The sequence below is a fragment of the Perognathus longimembris genome, chromosome 19 (assembly GCF_023159225.1).
Source record: "Perognathus longimembris pacificus isolate PPM17 chromosome 19, ASM2315922v1, whole genome shotgun sequence".
Taxonomy (NCBI): domain Eukaryota; kingdom Metazoa; phylum Chordata; class Mammalia; order Rodentia; family Heteromyidae; genus Perognathus; species Perognathus longimembris.
Genome location: NC_063179.1, coordinates 23,405,926 through 23,418,717, shown reverse-complemented (window position 1 = coordinate 23,418,717; position 12,792 = coordinate 23,405,926).

The window sequence follows — 12,792 nt, the reverse complement described above, 5'->3', positions numbered from 1 at the left end:
AGTATGAGACCATGCTTTCCTTAAGGTATCACTACTTAAGAAGGCGTTATTGCTATCTGCCTGGGTTCACTTGGCAACATGAGCTAATAAAAGAACTTGTGAGCAATAGGTCTATAAATCATACTTTAACATTGGCTGCAGTCTTGGAGGGAAAACTTGAGTAATAGATTTGAACTTGGCTCTTATGTACAAATCCCTGCTAGGTAGTTATGAGTTCACATTTCCTGGGCATTAAGGCACATAAAAGATGGCTGCCATGGAGGAGTACCTGAGTTGTGACCCTAAGAACATAGTACTTAATATTTAATTGCAATCTTTCCCTGTCTCACATGTCGTTTATCATGTGTAAAATATATGGTTTATGTATCCCCCACCCAACCTTCCTGTGGCAGAATCAAACATTAAATCAGTATTAAATTCCTAGAAGATAGAATGAGAATGTTGCTCATCAATTTTTTAGATAACTTTCCCAGTTTTAGGTGGTAGTACTCAAGCTGTGGATCTCATATCCAGAATCTTGCGTGTTCTACATTGTTTTATGTTTGGGCAATATGACAACTTTTAAACATCTTGATTCACTGTAATCTAGTGTCTCTGTGTTTGTCTTTAGGAGCACTTGGTCCGTGAAGTTATTGTTCAGGTATCCATAATATTTTAAATGTTCAGCTTTTGGTGCTGGAATTTGAACTTGGCCTTAGTACATGTTAAGCATGCTGCACTGCCACCCAGCTATACCCCCATTACCTTTCTACTTTTTTTTTTTTTTTTTTTTTTTTGGCCAGTCCTGGGCCTTGGACTCAGGGCCTGAGCACTGTCCCTGGCTTCTTCCCGCTCAAGGCTAGCACTCCGCCACTTGAGCCACAGCACCGCTTCTGGCCGTTTTCTGTATATGTGGTGCTGGGGAATCGAACCTAGGGCCTCGAGTATCCGAGGCAGGCACTCTTGCCACTAGGCTATATCCCCAGCCCACCTTTCTACTTTTAATTATCATATTTAAAATAGCAGACAAGCTTGAGAAGGCGACCTCAAAGTCTGTCTCAGTCTCCTGACTAGCTGGGACTTAGGCATGTATTATCTGTTTTGCCTTGAAATGCCTTTCCAACTCACACACTTGATTGAAAGTCGCTTAATATGGTCCCAACCTTCAAATACAGCAGGATACCTTTTCTGATAGGAAGGTTGACATGTCACATAGTAACAGTGATCACTGCACTGCAATTAGTTGGAATACAGTGTCAGCTATGGTCATTTGGTTACCTTTATTGAGCTCCTGCTAAGATCGGGGCATAAAAAACCTAGTTGAAAAGTGCAGTATCTATCTTTAGGGACTTAGCAATTGAGACTGGTCAGCAATTAAAACAATGCCAGGATGTATTGAACGCACATGTTGCTATGACAGCATTCAGCTTGCAAACTTCAAGATTTTTTTTCTGCCTTAGCACATAGAGCCAACCAAACCATGGACCATGAGCTCTATGTGTGTGTGTGTGTGTGTGTGTGTTGTTTGGTTTTCCTTCTTCTTTACTTTGCTCCTGTTAGGTATTAGGTCATAGCAAAGATGAGATAATTAACACATTCCATATATATTGGGTGGACATCTAGGACTAGAAATCTACATTTAGAAGTAACGATCATACACTTCTTTAGGGGAGCTGATCTTAAAAATTTAGAATGGGCCATGGATGACATAATGAATGGTAAGATTTGGTTGGTATTTAAATAATGGTGAGGAAAGTAAATGATTCAGTTCATAGACGAACTTCAGAATCCAAACTAATCCCCAAAAGGAAAGATAATTTAGAGAGGCTTTTAAAATTTGGGTTGCTATCCATCACAGATGAAGAGAAAGAGTAAATATATAAATATATATATATATATATCACAATATGTGGAATGCACCTATGAACCATGTTAACCAGGCCATATTAAAACTTATGGGTGAGAAAAAAAAATGGTGAGAGCAACACCACACTCTGCACTCTTGCATCCCAGGAACCAAGAATGAAATCAATGAACAAAATTTCTTTATACAGTAACTAAAAGGGCTGGGAATATAGCCTAGTGGCAAGAGTGCTTGCCTCCTATACGTGCATGAAGCCCCTGGGTTCAATTCCCCAGCACCACATATGTAGAAAACGGCCAGAAGTGGCGCTGTGGCTCAAGTGGTAGAGTGCTAGCCTTGAGCAAAAAGAAGCCAGGGATAGTGCTCAGGCCCCGAGTTCAAGCCCCAGGACTGGCCAAAAAAAAAAAAGGAATTAAAAAAAGGGTACTATATGCATATATACATATATATGAGTGTGTGTGTGTGTATATATATATAGTGTGTGTGTGATGGGGTTTGAACTCAGGGCCTGGATACTGTCCCTGTTCTCTTTTACTCAAGTCTAGCAATCCACCACTTTGAACCACACCACGTTGAGCCACAGGCTTTTTCTGCCTTTCCTGCCTTTGAACATCTGTCCTCAGATCTCAGCCCCCTGAGTAGCTAGGATTACAGACCCAAGATTTTTTTGTTTGTTTGTTTTAGTGAGTTCTGGGGCTTGAACTCAGGTTCTGGGCACTGTCCCTGAGTTTTTGTGTTCAAGGCTAATGCTCTTATCACTTGAGCCATAGCTCCACTTCTCTAAGATTTTTTAGAATATAATTTTATTGTTATGAAGGTGTTATACAGGCAGGGTGTCTGTTTCCTGAGTCAGGTAATGAGCACATTGGCTTTTGGACAATGATGCCCCTTCCTTTACTTTCCCCCAGTTTCTTCTTCCCATCCCTGCCCACATAAAGAATTTTTTAAAAGGCACCTAAGTTACAAAATGGTAACCCCTCTGTATAACACTAATAATAATAAAATATTTTTAAAGGTACATTGGAAGATGGGCATTAGTGGCTCATGCCTGTAATCCTAGCTACTAAGGAAGCTGAGATCTAAGGACTGCTATTCAAAGCCAGCCCTGGGAAGGAAACTCCATGAGCCTCTTAATTCCAAATTAACTGCCCATAAGCTGGAAATGGAGCTGTGGCTTCAGTGGTAGAGCACTAGCTTTATGCTCAAAAGCTCAAGACATTGCCCAGGCCCTGAGTTCAGGTCTGAGGACCCATCTGCATGCATGAAATAACACAATGACATCCTTTGTACAATTAATGTCTCCTAATAAGAGAGAGAATCTGTCATGACAAGTTGAAAACAAGTTTTATTTCAATAAGTAAAATGTCAGTCCTTTGAAATAGCCATGACTTGAAGTTGACTAACTCATTTCTTTCCTTGGAGCCTGCTTTGAGCTACCTGCTGGCAGTGAGAGGGGCATGATCCTGATTGCAGCTTTCTCCCAGTTTACGTACTTTGGGGCTCCAAAGAATAAGGAGAGTTGGGGCTGGGAATATGGCCTAGTGGCAAGAGTGCTTGCCTCGTATACATGAAGCCCTGGGTTCAATTCCCCAGCACCACATATATAGGAAATGGCCAGAAGTGGTGCTGTAGCTCAAATGGCAGAGTGCTAGCCTTGAGCAAAAAGAAGCCAAGGACAGTGCTCAGGCCCTGAGTCCAAGGCCTACGACTGGCAAAAAAAATAAAAAATAAAAATAACGCGAGTTGGGCGCTGGTGCCTCACAGCTTTAATCCTAGCTACTCAGGAGGCAGAGATCTGAGGATCACAGTTCAAAGCCAGCCCAAGCAGGAAAGTCCATGAGACTCTTATCTCCAATTAATCGTCAGAAACACTGAAAGTGGTGCTATGGCTCACGTGCTAGAGCACTAGCCTTGAGCAGAAGAACTCAGGGACAGTGACCAATCAAAAAGAAAAAAAGAATAATGAGGTAGTAAAGAATAAGAAGATGGAGTAGTTCTTCCTTAGCAAGGTGACTTCATGATTGCTGGACTCAAAAGATTAAACTGTTTAATCTTTTCCTCTCCTGGTACTTCTAAGATATTGAGGTCCCCTGATGGGTTAGATCACCTGAACTTCCCCCCAAGTTTTGTGGATCCATCTCAATCCAAAATAGTCTTTTAGGAAGTGGAGGTTTGGCTCAAGTGATACTGTAACACCTTGAGTGAAAAGGCTAAGTGTGAGCCTGAGGCCCTGAGTGAGCTCATGTCCCAGTGCCACCATAAAATAGTCTTTATAAGTCCTTCCGAGCCCCATAATGCCTAGATTCTATATCCTGAGTTTCTCTTTACTTCTGGGGCCATATTGGCAGGACTGAAATTATTCCCTGCTGGTTCTCCCATGTGGCCTACATTTTTGGCCAGAACAAACTCACAAGTATAGGGAGATCTCATGGCAGTGACTCTCCTGGATCCTCACCAAAACAGTTGCAGAAAACACATTACAAAGCTCTCTGGATGCCTCCCTTGGTTCCAACTTCCTTTAGTGAAGTTGGACTGCTCACGTAAAATTTCCTCATGGACATTTCTTCATTGGCCTCTACCCTGGAATTCTACACTGGATCTAACCAGATCTTAACCTTAATCTGGATCTGGTTGAGGATTCTAAAAGCTGTGTCAAAGCCCTTAGATATATTTCATTTGCATGTATGTGTACACGTAACTATTTTTTCAGTGCCCTGAAGCAGAAAGACTCCTGTTGTGATGGAACCTAACAACTCCAGACTGGATGAGGAGAAGAGAGGGAGAATGCTTCCATGTATAGCCTACAAAATAAAGAATACTGAGGGGAAAGGTAGTGGGGGAGAGGTTAGTGAGAATGTTGAAAGGGGTGACACTTATCAAGATGCATTGTATTCATAAAGTTCTTTGCTTAATGGCAACTCTTGTGTACAAATACTTAAAAATAATAGCATTTTTTTAATTTTAAAAGGATGTTACACTTACACAGGTCTGCAAGCAATGCAAATATAAAATGTAGTTGTTTTATTAAGAGTAAAATATTTGGGCTGGGGATATAGCCTAGTGGCAAGAGTGCCTGCCTCATATACACGAGGCCCTAGGTTCGATTCCCCAGCACCACATATACAGAAAACGGCCAGAAGCGGCGCTGTGGCTCAAGTGGCAGAGTGCTAGCCTTGAGCGGGAAGAAGCCAGGGACAGTTCTCAGGCCCTGAGTCCAAGGCCCAGGACTGGCCAAAAAAAAAAAAAAAGAATAAAATATTTCAATTCTAGAATGTCATTAGGTGAATAAAATTGTTATTTAGGGGAAAGTTCTTATTTGAGATTTGAGCTCAAGACATGGTTCACACTTGCTAGGCAGGTGTTCTACCATTTGAGCCATGCCCCCCCCCCCTCGGCTAGTTTTTTGTTGTTTGTTAAAAGCCACTAGAAAGGAAAATGGTATAGGAGAAAGGTTCCGTTTCTACAAGTTAGGGCAGAGAGCAGAGGTAGGGAAGGAAGAAGCCTGATAGGAAATGGCATTCAGTGAACAAGTGAAAGGCAAAGCAGTACATGTTCTGCTGCTACCTGTGAGTAGAGAAGGCATAGTCAGAGCAGCATCCCTCAGTGGAGATGCAGCTCCCCAAGGGGGGAGAGAGAGGAAACAGGGAGCCTCAGAAGTACTGTGCTATTAGAGATGGCTCTAGAGAGAGGGCCCTCTGGGAACACACCACTGTGAGACAGCACAGTGTGACATAGTGCTTTTAGAATTGCCAGACACTTGCATTGGTAAAATATAAATCTATTTGGAGAGAACACTGCCACATGCAAAGCTTGTTTGTTCAAGGTATCTATTTTCTTTCTCTGATAATAAGAATCTGGCAACAGAGAGTGTTGCAATGCAACCCTTTAATTATTAAAGGTACTTTTTTTTTCTTGGCCAGTCCTGCGGCTTGGACTCAAGGCCTGAGCACTGTCCCTGGCTTCTTTTTGCTCAAGACTAGCACTCTGACCTTGAACCACAGCTCCACTTCTGGCCATTTTCTATACATGTGGTGCTGAGGAATGGAACCCAGGGCTTCATGTATACAAGGCAAGCACTCTTGCTACTAGGCCATATTCCCAGCCCCAGGACTATTAAAGGTACTTTTGTACACGAAATATGACTTTTGTGCAAAATATGCTTTCATTAAATAGGATCCATACTCATCTGCAGCCTGGAAGTAGAACCATGATAAACTACACAGTTCATAAAATACACAAATCTAGGATGCCACTCACAAAAATATTTTAGCATTAGGTTAACTCATTTGAAATAATAATTCATCTAAGATAATAGCAAAGTTAGGCACAGTATTCAATGAGAGAAAATACTTTTTGCATTCTCAAGAGGAAATATCTAACATAAACAGCTTGAGGGAAAGGTTTATTTTAATTCACAGTTCCAGAAGTTTCTGTCCACAATCCCTGGTTTCATAGTTTTTAGACTCATGGTAAGAAAGAACAACACCTGTGAATACTTTGTACTGCTTTATGATAGTGTCTGTGCTTTGTCAGAACTGTTTTTTCTGTTTTCAATGATGCTATTTGAGAATGTTTTCTTTCTAGATGATAATCGGGAAGCTAACAATGATGATGTCAGGTTACATAAAGGAAAGAAAGAAAGGAAAAGAAAGAAAGAGAGAAAAAAAGAATATCATGATGACAGGAACATGTGGTGGAGTTTACTCACACACTGGATAGGAAACTGAGAGCGGGAAATGGAGAGACTTAGCACTGGGGAACATGCCTTCAGTGACCTACTTCCTCCACTTAGGCCCCAACTCCTAATAGTCCAGAATCTACCCCAAATAGTGCCAGGAACCAACTGTTCAATACATCAATCTTTTATTGTAGAACACTTCATATCCAAACCATTAACATCTACATTAAATGTATTCCACAGGTGAAGGCTCACTCTTCCCTTTCTTTCCTTCCTTCCTTCCTTCCTTCGTTCCTTCCTTCCTTCCTTCCTTCCTTCCTTCCTTCCTTCCTTCCTATCTTTCTCTCTCCCTGCCTCTCTCCTTCACTTCATTTTGTTGTGGTTATACAAGGAAATAAAGTCAAGGCAGGCACTCTACTACTTGAGCCACACCTCCAACTAGATCAGTTTTTAAATTTTTGAAAAAAATGTATGATCTTCAAAGGGATGATGCTCACGTGGCAGAGTGCTCTTCTAGCTACTACCAAAAAAAAAAAAAAAAGGAGAGGCAGAGAGAAGGGAGGAGGGGAGGGGAGGGGAGGGGAGGGGAGGAGAGGGGTGTCATTCTTGGGGAGGTATTTGTCAATAGCATTCTTCTGTGAACGCCCATGGGTGTTGTGCCGAACACTTCTGGTCAATTCTTGTTCCTTATCAGTGCACAGCAGAAGCCTGATGCTGGAGAAGCCACATCCATGGTAGGAAGCTGGCCCTCTAGGAATGCAAGGACTTCTGAAGTTTGACAAGAATCATTTCCCTAAGAGTTTAGAATTTGCTATGTTTGGGATGTTTCTGTCCCTCTGTTATTTTTAGTATATTTTTGGCTTCTATATATAATAGAATACTTGAGAATACTTGCGTCTGAGTAATTTACATAGAACGTATATTTCTTCTCTTGGTAGTTCTGGAAGCTGGCAAATCCAAAATCATGGAGGTGTCATGGTGGAGATCTTTTCACCATGGCCTCAGGTGGTACAAGATGGAAGGGCAAAAAGGAAGTGAACTCTAAAAAACAAACAACAACAAAAAAAGCATTAGCTGGGGACCTCATGCCTGAGATTCTAGCTACTGAGGAGGCTGAGAACTGAGGATCGAAGTTCAAATCCAGGCCATGCAGGAAAGACCATGAGACTCTCATTTCCACAAACCACGAAACCAGCCAGAAGTAGAGCTGTGGATCAAGTGGTAGAGTGCCAGACTTGAGTGAAAAAGTACCCAGACCCTTGAGTTCAAGCAAGTAGTTATCAACCACACTCCAGGAAACAATCCCTCCTTAGACACTGAATATTGCCGGATGCTTTGATCTTGGACTTCCTAGTCTCCAGAACTGTGAACTATAGAATTTTGTTGTTTATATCCCACCCCATTTATGGTGTTTTTTTAATTACTTTTTTTTTGCCAGTCCTGGGTCTTGAACTCAGGGCCTGAGCACTGTCCCTGGCTTCTTTTTGCTCAAGGCTAGCACTCTGCCACTTGAGCCACAGTGCCATTTCTGGCCGTTTTCTGTATATGTGGTGCTGAGGAATCAAACCTAGGGCTTCATGTGTATGAGGCAAGCACTCTTGCCACTAGGCCATATTCCCAGCCCTTATAGTGTTTTCTTAATAGCAACTTTAATGGTCTGACAGAATGATTCCCTGGATAGAATGATTTTAAATTATGTGTAGGTTTATGAGTTAATGTACACTATATTTGCTCTTTCAGCGGAAAAAAAAGGGTCTAGAAATGATACTACCCCAAATAATTTAACATCTAATCTTTCTTTTTGTTGGTCATGGGATTCAAACTCAGGAATTGGGTGTTGCCCTTGAGCTTTTTTGCTCAAGGCTGGTGCTCTACCACTTTGAGCCACAGTGCCACTTCGAGTTTTTTGGTGTTTTATTGGAGATAAGAGTCTCATGAACTTTCCTACCAAGGCTGGCTTTGAATCACAATCCTCAGATCTCTCCTCCCAAGTAGCTAGGATTACAGACATGAGCCACTGGCATCTAACCTTATCTTGGTTTCTAATACCAATCTACACTAAAAGTAATAGAGACTTCTTGGAGAAATTACTAATTCTAATACTAGGGCAGGAAATATACATCTTGAAGAGGCAGAAAGTAAACAACAAAAGCTATCTATATTGTGTATAGAGGATGTCAAGAGATATAGAAACCATGGAAAGGGCACCCATCCAGTAACCAAAGCTGGAATAGTTTTAGTATAAAATATCTTTGACTCCACACACACTGCTATAAAGTGACTGCTAGAATAAATACAAAGGAGACACGAGACAAAGTCTCTAATAAATAATCTAAATGATTTATATAGATCTTCACCTGTATAGAGGGCCGCTATGTAGTCCAGGCCTGTGTGTGTGTGCGCGCGTGCATGCACGTGCATGTGCGTGCATGCATACCTGTACTGGGTTTGAGGTCAGGACCTGGCAGTTCTTCTTTTATGTTTTCACTCAAGTTTGGTGTTCTGCATATGAACCTCTTCTAGCTTTTTGGTGGTTAATTGGCAGTGTCTCATGACTTTACTGCCCCAGCAGGCTTCAGATTGTGACTCTTAGATCGCTGTCTCTTGAGTAGCTGGGATTATAGATATGAACCACTGGTGCCACTGCTCCCTAGTGTTGAGTAGGTACACAGCTTAGAAACTCTGAAGAAAAGAGTGTATATTTGTGGATTCTTTATGTATGAATTATAATTGTTGAAATCCTTACAATGACTGTAAACAGGAAAATAGAGTAATCTACAGTGGAACTACCTGACAAACATCACCTCAGTCAGGCAACCAAGGTGTGTCATGATATGCTGAAAAGTAGATGGTGAGAAAAAGTAGTGATGAAAATAGAACATTTTCTCTCTTAAACCCACACCAGCCTTGCCATAAGAAAAAAAAAACACATATAGAATGTTCAACAGAGGGTCATTCTAAAAAGTAGCTGACAAAAATACCACAACAGGGCTGGGAATATGGCCTAGTGGCAAGAGTACTTTCCACGTATACAGGAAGCCCTAGGTTTGATTCCTCAGCACCGCATATATAGAAAAGGCCAGAAGTGGCGCTGTGGCTCAAGTTGGCAGAGTGCTAGCTTTGAGCAAAAAGAAGCCAGGGACAGTGCTCAGGCCCTGAGTTCAAGCCCCAGGACTGGCAAAAAAAAAAACCAAAAAACAAAAAACCCACAACACTGTCAAGAACATCAAAACCCATGTGCTCACATGCCTGTTCACTGCTAAGAAGGTAGTCTTTGCTTCCTGGGAGATTATTCCAGCAATCCACTTACTCTACCTTTTCACTTAAAGGTTGAACAAGTTTGCAGATAATATTGCTTTGAAGAACACCAAATTTCAAGTCTGGGGAGTCAAATAATTAGCTAAGGCATCCACATGTTTTTCAGTTCTTTGTATTACCAGAGTGTAATTGAGTAATTCTATTAACAACTCAAAACTGGACAGTTAAATGACTGGTTATTCTCTCTGGTCATCTTAACTCAAAGGATCAATTTAATTATCAGCATATGCTCCGAGCATAATATTATTTCTCTTAACTGACAAGATAGGGCTGCAAAGAGATTTCTATTTGTTTTGCAATCAAGTAAAGGCTGTACAAGTTGCCATCTTCTTAATAACAGTACAGAGCCCAACCAGGACTAACCAGCCACCCACCCCAAAATGGAGAAGGGTGAAATGAACAGTGTGCTACAAGGATAATTCCATCATTCTCTGTAACCCATAGTTCTTCCTAAATAGATGAAGGTTTACTTCCCTCCAATTTTGCTTGTTCTTTCCCACAGCCTAGAATTCCCTCCTCAAGTTCTCTCACCACCACCCCCCCAGCTAATTTTCTTTGAGGAGAAACATCATCTCTTAATATTCCCTCCTTTAAATTATTAATGTTCAAGTCTTGGCAAACCTCTATAGATAATAGTTATATATCTTCTTTTCATGAGACAGTCTATATATAAATACATTATGTATATTTATATTATAGCATCTATCAGATTGCTTTGCTACTAGTCACTGCTACTGTGTTCGTTTTATAAATGCTCAGGGCTTAGCAAACTGTCTAACACACTTTTTTTTTTCTAAAATCAATATCAAATATTAGCCACAATGTAACTGCAGTGAAGCTAAGGGATTAGGCTGAATAATTAGACATGTAGGCAGTACACACTTTTTTTTTCTCAGTTCTGGCCCTCACATTTAGAGATGGATATTGAGGACATATAACATTGATCTTGAGTCCAGTGACATATCTGAAAAGACCCAGAGAAGGCTCAACTCCCTTAGAAGCCATAAAGGACTGGAAAGGAAGCAGCTATCCACGACCCAGATCCTCCATGACACTGGACATAATACACCACAGTGTTGGCTCATCTGGGTATGTCCTCAGCAGCACTCATTCATTAGTATTAATATAAGTGGAAGTATTCAACCTTGCATACAATTCTGTTTCATCTACTCTTAGAGTGGATTCACTTATCACTCTTTCCCACTTATAATACACTTTTCCTTAGTAGTAAGGCACAGAGTTGTGATAGAGCAGAACTATGTGTAAACCAAGGTCTATCTTTGCCTCCATCTTGAGAGAATGCTGAGTTATGTGAATGTTATTTACGTTGCTTGGGGAGGAGAAATATTAGAAAACTGTCACTGTAGACCTTTTTGTTCTCCAAGGTAGGGACCGTGACTTTTTATGTTTTTGAAAAATAAAATTTTTGAGTGTCTGGAAGGTAACAAAAATTTGAAGGTACAATGGGCAGATTTGGAGATGGATGGATGGCAAAATGAAAGAGGGTAGAAGAAATATCGATGAAAACATCAAAACTGATGAAAAAAGCTGACATAAAAGAAGCTTATTATTTATTGTTTTAGAAATAAAACGGACACAGGCTTTTATGAAAGAAAGAAAGAAAGGAAGGAAGGAAGGCAGGAAGGAAGGAAGGAAGGAAGGAAGAAAACAAGCAAGCAAGCAAGAAAGGAAGGAAGGAAGGAAGGAAGGGAAAAAAAAGGTTGGCTCTGGTAGCTTACACCTGTAATCCAAGCTACTCAGGAGTCCTTGAGACACTTATCTTCAATTAACCACCAGAAAACCAGAAGTGGCAATGTGGCTCAAAGTGGTAGAATGTTATCCTTAAAGAAAAATGCTCAGGGACAGTACCAAGGCCCTGAGTTCAATCCCCTCGACCAACAACCGCCCCCCCCCCCCAAAAAAAAAACTCCACCTCAAAACACTTGAGCAGTTTGAACTGCTTAAATGGAGTCTGGTAAGACAGATAAGGTGACCTCTAAGTTCCCACCCAACTTTCTGATCTAGGACTCTAGGCTTTTTATTTTCCCCCAAATGCTTTCAATTTTATTATCTAAAAATATATCTGACAATACAAAACCCAAACAAGCTGATATTTCTGTCCCCCTCCTCCAATGGCATTACATTTTTAATTCTTCAGTTTCACAAAGAGACTGCAAGTGAATATACAAAATCCACCTTCAGTTTGCACCTTTGTAAGAGTTTTAATGTATTAACTGGCACAGAGGTGTGCTTTTTTTTTCTTTAGGTTAAAAGAAATAGTACAAACTTCCTAACACAAATCCTAGACATGATGCACATTTGAAGGAATTTAAGATGCATTGCAGGGATTGGGGACGTCAAAAGTTAACTCTCCCCCTCCTCTAATGGAACCTGGAGAACAATTTCTGCTTGGTAGTGACCCAAGCAGCCCAAGCTGCAGAAACTCATAAGGCAAGGAGGTGGATGTGAGGAAGCTTGTTGATTCTTTTGCCTGCTGCACAAATAGATCACTAATCAAAGATTCCTTATTTTTTTTTAATCCTTCTAAGTAAGTAGTCTGTAATGCAGTAGAACTTGATCATGGAAGGTTGACTGTACCTAGGATACATATATATATTCTAGAATATATATGTATATATATGTGTGTGTATTTTTTTTCTAAGTACAAGACTGGGCCTTCTCTTTCCTGTGCAATACTTTCTTTGGAACTAAATAGTGCATAAAATATGTTCGTTTGGTTTCATAAATGAAGAGGAGACAACTAGAAGAGTTGATTTTCATTGGGAGTAAAACAATTGCATTTTCAGTCTTTTTTAAATATACTATTTCATGGAAGAGAGCGAATTTTTGCCTGACATTAGCCCAAGTGAGAGGAGGTGAGTAACAAACTACTTTTCTTGAAAATTCTACTAAAAAAAAAAAAAAAAGCAAAATGTACTTTCCCTAGATATCA